The following is a 7,622-nucleotide window of genomic DNA, read 5'->3' as shown; positions in this document are numbered from 1 at the left end:
AATACGACTACCAGTAAAATTTTATGTTTGTAAGCCTTTATGATCCTAGTCACGTCAAGCTCAACGCGTCCTTGCTATATCAGTGATACGTAATCTGGTCTTTGTTGTTCTTAGAAACGTAAGGATTCATATAAGTTCAGTGAATAAGATGCTTTAAACATTCCAGAGCGCTTCGTTCTTCCGAAAACGCTTTTACAAAGCATTTGCTGACCCCACGATTAAAGAATATACAGCGTAGATTAGAGCTTGCTTAAAATTAAATGACAAAATTTCTATATTTTCGGTTGATGAAACATTGTTGAGAGAAAAGCATTCATCCGAACAGTAACTTATGGTATAGCTAGAATTTACGGTGAAGTGCGTTTTTTTTACGAATAAGTCATATTAAAACAGTTTGGCTATGTATGTACGGGCTCTACGCATCAACGCACAAATTTAAATAGGTGTACTTTTATAATAATATATAATGTGCAATCGACTGTCGATCATTCCATAAAATGCGCCGACATGAAAGATTCATAGACCTCTCCGTGCCAAAAAGTGCTGACCATTCACTATTCCCTCAATGCAGCTCTAGTGAAGTACCATCTGCCCGCTAGATAAACGTGCCAGCATATTATTGCCAGTGTAACGGTATGCTAAGTATTAAATATCTCAATTTAACGTCGCCAACAGGTTCATCACTATCGAATGCAACTCAAAGCCTTTAGCGTTCTATTTGTTGCCAAATGGCTTCGGAAGAATACCATGGCGCTTAGCTGGTCAACATGTCGTCCGAGTTCTCATCAGTCTTTCCAACAGCCAGTATCACTGCCGTGTGCGGCGGTTGATGGCCTTTTGACGATCTTCGCGATTTTTGTCGATGAAGATCGCTAACACTTGTGCCTGCAAAGTTTTATGCACTGCTTTTTACCCTTTTCGGCACTTTTGTCAAAATGGACGACGCGGATCTCTCGTCATAATATACTGTATAATACTATGACCATTTGCGTTTATCGTATGATAGCTGGTAGCCCAACGTAGCGGCAGGGCAGCATAGGCAGATAAGTCAGGAAAAGAACAGCTTGAGTTTGTGCTGGTAATGCATTTGTTATTGTTGATGCAGCTGTTGTACAGATGGCTGCCTGGAGTCGCCGCGTAATTGGAAGGCCAACGTAGGACACTGGAATTGGCAACAAGCTGAAAGAAGAGGGAAAATTTCGCTGTAAGCGATAGCGGCAATCGTCAATGGCTGTGTCTCCACTGAAATTGTGGCTTCTTGTATAGATGCGTGTCTATATAAAAGAAAAAAAGTAATTTTTGCCTAGAAATTTGCCGATACTTGTGAGCAGCAAAAGCAAACAACGGTTAAGACTTGCAGCGCGCTGATGGCTGGCGGGTGATTATATGGCTCTAGAAGGTATTACAAATGTCTCGTTGAGACACTGTTAGGATGGAGATAAAGTCGGTGCTGTGTTGTTTTACTATGTTATGCCTATGTCCTATCCAGATACTATGCTGGACGGCCTAGTCTGTCCAATGCAACCGACCCTTAGCTTCCCAGAGAATTAAAATAAACATATCGAAGAAGCGCAGGTCCGGCCTCGATGCTACTAAAAAAAGACAATACCATACTGTGATTATGAAAGTGTAATTTCGTGAGACCGTATATGAATTGACCGAAGTTGCTATACGGTTGCAAAGCAAAGCCCTTACCTTTGTTATTATAAATAACGCAATAATCATCTACACACAATGTTTCAATTACCGTAAACACATGTCAACAGCGTCTAGGTGAACATTAGCCCAGAAAAAAACGAACTATTCTTGGCAATATTTACGAAAAACAATGTGTTTGATAAACGTAGCACCCTCTAATATCGACCATTCAGTACAAACTACCAAACAAAAGCAAGACAAATTATATACTCAGGTTGATTATTTCTGAATAGAATTACATAACATCGGTCATAAGTGAACGGTCTCTAATCGCATCCGGCATATTATAAAGGTGCTAGCAGCGAAAAAAGACTTTCGTTGATTGTTGGGTTTCAACGGGCAAGTAGATTTTTTCGGTTTTCTCAAACCCATCATTTGTAAATTCTCTTTTTGGCCACGTATTTCTAATTTATAGTTTTTCTTGCTCTTCTGGATCTGACAAAATATAAGGTGTTTCGACGCAAGACGACGATAGTTGCTTGATGTCGCCAATTTGGCCAGGGGGCTCCATCGGTCCTAGACAGACTCTGATACAGAACGTCATTAAATGCGTTTCAATACAGCGTCACGCTCAATCGATATAGAAACTAGCTGCTGATCAGTACTTTCGTACATGAAACCATCATGAGATAGATACCTCTATTGGATTATTTTTGATTACATATTAAACTCTGTTGCCAGACTTCCTCATAATGCTTCTCCAATTTTTATAGGCCTATAGAATCGTTGATAGTCTTACCAGTTAAGTTAAGCCTACATAGTCTAAGTCATAAAGCGCAAGATGAAATGTACTCATCGACAGCCTCGTTACTTCAAGTGAAATGGAAAAAAAATAAGATATTTACCACTTTATTGTACGCTTGTTCTTCATATTTTAACTATTTTACTTTCTATCTATATAGTATTAATGGCACAATCACATAGGCCGTTACCATCGTATCGAATTAATTTAACACTTGATGACTGACTCGGATTAACGTCCTGTTGAATTTCCAACTATAGCAACATTGGTGTAACTTCAATAACATATTTGTAAGAGTTATCTCAAAGACTTCAGTTTACTTTTTATAGTCTCCCATTCTTTTTTAATTCCTTTACCGTTTAGAGCTCGTTGGCTGCTGGGTTGTATTGCTCGGGCCCATCCGATTTCGAAACCAACAAATCGGACAACGTTTTGTTCCCCATGGAAATTTAAAAAAAATCGCCAAGTTTCTCTTACAGATTATTTGGGCCTTTTTATTTATTATTATTGACTCCAAAGTCGAATCATACAATGTTTTATTTATACATGCCTATCTCCGTTAGTTGGATAAAGCGCCAAAAATTGAGAATACCTTCCTAAACTATGGCATATTTACAAATGTCTGTTTTATCAGAGTAGTCCTCCAAATTAACATTTATCTGTGTATATTAAGTTAATAACAATCATAATTTTTTGCACGCAAACTTATACGCAATACTATTTGAGTAAGTAAAACCGACAGTTCCGTGGAAATACTTTATATATTTAACGGAAATCGTGATCAAGCGCCGAATCAATGCTAGCGATCATCCGCGAGCGCATCTTCATATAGTATGTTATATACGCATTTGATTTTTGAATAAGAGCGCCCAAAAGAAACAAATGTACCGTGTCTGATTTGCTCTGATCTAAACCTTTGTTGTACGACGAGATTTCGGTCAGGCTTGGTATATTGAAGGCGCAATTTTTTTGGTCAGCGTTTACCATTTCCACAGAAAGTGGCCTCTGACAAAGCGCAATTTGCTGCCAGCCCTGTTCCAGCTATTCTTCCAAATCAAACGACCAAAAAGCCCAAGTAACTTGTGGCTAAGAACTGCCAGAACTGATAGATAGAGAGAACTATGGATAAGCGAGATCCGGAATATAGAGGGTTCAGAGTATGGCAAAAGAGTCAATGGCGTTTTTCACGAATACATAGAATTGCTAAAAGATTTGCGAAATGAAAGGATGATGTTTTACAGTACATAAAACAACGGACAGATCACGTAAGCGTCACTATGAAACTTCATTCATACGGTGTTTAAAGCTGACACGTTTTATGCGAAAATTCATGCATATACTTTATAGAGAATGCTTCAAATTTGAATTTGATAAGAGCTTTGTAAACGAGTTGTACACTTTTTTTTTGGGTCGACAGTTACTCCGCCGCTAAAAGTTTGAATTTCTAAATAAAGGAGACGCTTTGATTTTGACAGACGTGTGTTATGAATATCTATGATTACATGGTAACAGGGATTACATGTATTTAGGGAATCGTACCTTAATATACGTGCTCATAGTGGAAGCTCTCTGGTTCTATTTGCAAGGTTAACTAAGTAACAATGAAAATGAAAATATGACGTATGATTGAAGGAGACAAGAATTCGATACATTCATTAGCTATTAAGAGGAATAACAAAAATATATAGTTTTCTTTAAGAAGGCTTTGTTTTTTCACGAAAACAAAATTAACTTGTTAGGCCATAGTGGCCAGCCATGTGTCGAATCCTCCTAAGCCAGTAGTCTTATATATACCAGTATACCAAATAGTCGCTCTCCGAAAGAGTCTGATGGCTTTTTTTATAAGGGGGTACCAGATGGGGCTCTCGACCTATAAGAAAAAAAAGTCGCTGGAACGGTACGGTTCAAGGCGGAACGGCTCTGATAAAAGGTCGGACGTGTACCGTGTGGGCCTACCAATACAGATTATATAAGTGTAACGTGCTCTCCTCACTTGTGAAGATGGCGATAAAGAGAGGCTCAGGACAGTCTGGTAGGGCAGTGTTCGAACCAGCGACAGAGTTTGACACGACGCGGATGATTTGTAGTCTTCATAGCTTTAACACGCGAATGAAGCGACGTGATCGCAGCTCTTTCTGCAGATCCCCCTTCCTCCTTTTAGGTGTGAAACTTTTGCATCAATCAGTCAGATAGATAGAACCAAGCCTGATCTTACTAAATAATCCTGTTAGATAAAGCTGTTCAAGTATAACGAATCGACAGCTATCCAATTGTATGCCTTTCCTTGGGACATTGCGCGACATCCATCTACTAGTCGGTAGAAGCACGCATTGACGACAGATCTGCTCGTTCAGCATTTGTTATTCTTGGTTACTAACAATAGACAAACGTATACATAAGAATCTTTCTTCATCTGCCCTTCATCAACTTCAGAAACTAGCTTCAGATCGCAAATTGACTATAAATGGCGTACCGATACAAATAAGCTAATCATTAACTGATGCTATTTTCTCCTACGCAGGCGCTCGGCGCTGCCTGTCTCTTTGTCACTCGGGCCTATAAGAGCCCTCCCTGTGACGGACCCCATGACGGAGTTACGTTACAGCCGTTAATGGCGCTACAGCATTGTACCACAAACAGCGAACGAATCCACTTTTCATGGCTGCCGTTGCAATTTCGTTGTTCTGTTAATGTCGTTTCGAATTTATGCTTTAATTGATGCAACTATTGAATAAATTTTACATAAGTACCAAATATAATAAGAGTATAAATGCATGATCGTGGAAGATAATAATAATCTAGTTTACCTTGGAGCCAACGGGATGAGACGAACATGTGAGTACAGGTCCCCAGGTCCTAAAATTTTTTAATAACTATAATAGTGGTCGAATTTATGTGATCATCATACAAAGGGGTTGGTTAGAAGAAGCGTAAAGGGGTTTTGCTTCTAAGCTCGTGGATCTTTACACGAATAATCCGAAATCACAATTGATATGCTCAGAAGAAGTGATCCAATGGCAAAATAAATGTTCGCTATTCAAAATAGCATCGTAGCTATCAAACCTCTTTGTCTGAGTCTTGATTTACGACGAATCAATTTTCCTATTTTTCTCAAATGTCCTAGATATTTGTTAATGCGCAATGACGACGCTTTATAGTCACACACGGTCGATTTAATATTGGCTGTGGAAGGCCAATTTAAGGTAGGAACGCCACAGGATATTTGACCACAGGCCGTTTCAAACATGGAGTGAGGGACCAAGCAAGCGATTCCATCTATTTTTCTAGCTACTTCGAGTTGGTGAAAATTAAAAATAGACGCCTGATTGAGCCAGAAGCTCAGAAACGTCCACTTTCATCAGAATCATCTTTAAGCCCGCATATAATTAATGTAGGCTGCATCTACCGCCACTAAGTAGAGTGCGACTATCGTCTCGAACGATTTTTACGTCGACCTATATTCAACGATATATATATATATAATTGCCGATGACATCGCAATGCACAGACGATATTTCGGCCTCCGGAAGTGTCTAGACGGGATATAAAGGCCCAAAACAACGATGTGGGCGGGAACCTTGGAGAGATTCGGGATTCTAAAATATCAAGCATCTGCAAAATCAGTTGGAAAAACTAGAGACAATGAAATCACCGTGTGTAGCTCGCTTACTTGGTACAATATCCTATGTTCTAAAAAAGTAACAAAATACCTTAATCACGAAAGCATAACTTTGTTTGCATAGGCAAGTGAGTATAACGAAGACAAAGGGTGGTGGGGCACCGCTGGAACTTCTTATGAAATTTTGTTGCAATCAACTTCCCTAACAGTGTCATTGAACGTCCGCGTCGATGATCACGTCTCGCCGTATTGCTGGCCCTAGCTGTAAGTTGCGTAGAATATTACCGAATAGATAAACGCGTGTCAGTTTATATGCAACTTATGTTTCTATATAATGTTTACATTGTTTTAACATACCGAATATAGATCCCGTAGGCAAAGACAACACACCGTAGATAACCTCGTTGAATACTACCATCGTTATCACTATTATCTACTTTAAGTACTTCTGTTGCTTACGTTCGATGACGGTAGCTGAGTCGATAGTATTCCGATAAAGCGCTAATCCTGTAGTCGACTATACTGCCTTTTAAATTAGATCAATATTTTAAATCAAGTCTGCCACGATGATATCTGTTCTGTTCCCTGTGGGCTTTAACCAACGAATAAATTTCGAGCATACATGATTTACGCATTGCACCTCACGTAGACGTTACACGAAAAAAAAAAATAAAAAAAAAAAAATAAAGAACAAAAAACGCAAGCCGCGAAGGTAACATTGACCATAACAATGGCAAAATTTCCACAAACGCGAAATAATAAAGATAACGAGGATCGCGGCAATCAACTTGAACGGTTATCACAACAAAAATTTTACGATATAATTTTCATTGAAACAACGTCAGCGGCAGCGTGGCCTCTGGCGGCAGAAGCGGTAAAAAACACAAACTGTCACAAAACACACAATTCTACGACCATCGATGAAAGAATATCGGCCGCTAACAGCGCGATATATCGCTTTAGAATGATGGAGTGTATTGTTCGCATGCTAGGGAGAAATATTTTTGGAAATGACTTTCAAATCCTGATGACATCGTAACCGGTAAAGATGGTGTAAAGACCCATAGAATGAATCTCATTGCAAAACCCAATTTCAAGTTGGTAACGGATATGAAACGAAATAAGGCTGATTTCACGAAGGAAGTTCACCTTATCCAGTGCTTATTTCTGAGAAACGTCAAGCCTACAATCGATTTAAATTAGCATCTTTTTTTAGAATGTAGAATTTTTTGAATCAAAGTTGGGGCTTTGGAGACAATAACCAGCTTTAATTGCATACGGACCCTTGTCACATACGGGCTAACAGATTTCATAGTTGTCACCTTTGTCACCCAGCTCTGATAGAGCTATTTCACTGGATTTTGACGGCGTACCGAAAATCATTTCAGACCAATTCGTATTAAAATAAACATAAATTGCCACCAACTGTAATTCGCTCAGAAAAGGTGTGGAGAGTTCTGGCCTAGAATTTAGTGTATTTACCTCACTTGTCCGAATACCAGTTGCCCCTTCAATCCGCAGTAGTCTCCATCGGATTCAATGCGTGTCTATCGCCTTTTCTCA

General features: G+C 39.2%; 1 long non-coding RNA gene across 1 annotated transcript; it reads right to left on the bottom strand.

Annotated features, from left to right (window-relative positions):
• Positions 1 to 4,157: 4,157 nt before the first annotated feature.
• Positions 4,158 to 6,574, bottom strand: LOC111260344 (uncharacterized). The gene is made up of 4 exons (XR_002680287.2): positions 6,519 to 6,574; positions 6,151 to 6,321; positions 5,248 to 5,296; positions 4,158 to 4,813 (listed from the first exon to the last, which is right to left on the bottom strand). It is a non-coding gene; the product is annotated as an uncharacterized LOC111260344 (long non-coding RNA).
• Between the last annotated feature and the right edge of the window lie 1,048 nt (positions 6,575 to 7,622).

This window comes from Varroa jacobsoni, unplaced genomic scaffold (genome assembly GCF_002532875.2).
Source record: "Varroa jacobsoni isolate VJ856 unplaced genomic scaffold, vjacob_1.0 scaffold_430, whole genome shotgun sequence".
Lineage (NCBI taxonomy): Eukaryota > Metazoa > Arthropoda > Arachnida > Mesostigmata > Varroidae > Varroa > Varroa jacobsoni.
The sequence above is the reverse complement of the archived record's forward strand: the minus strand, read 5'-3'. Positions and strand labels throughout refer to the sequence as shown.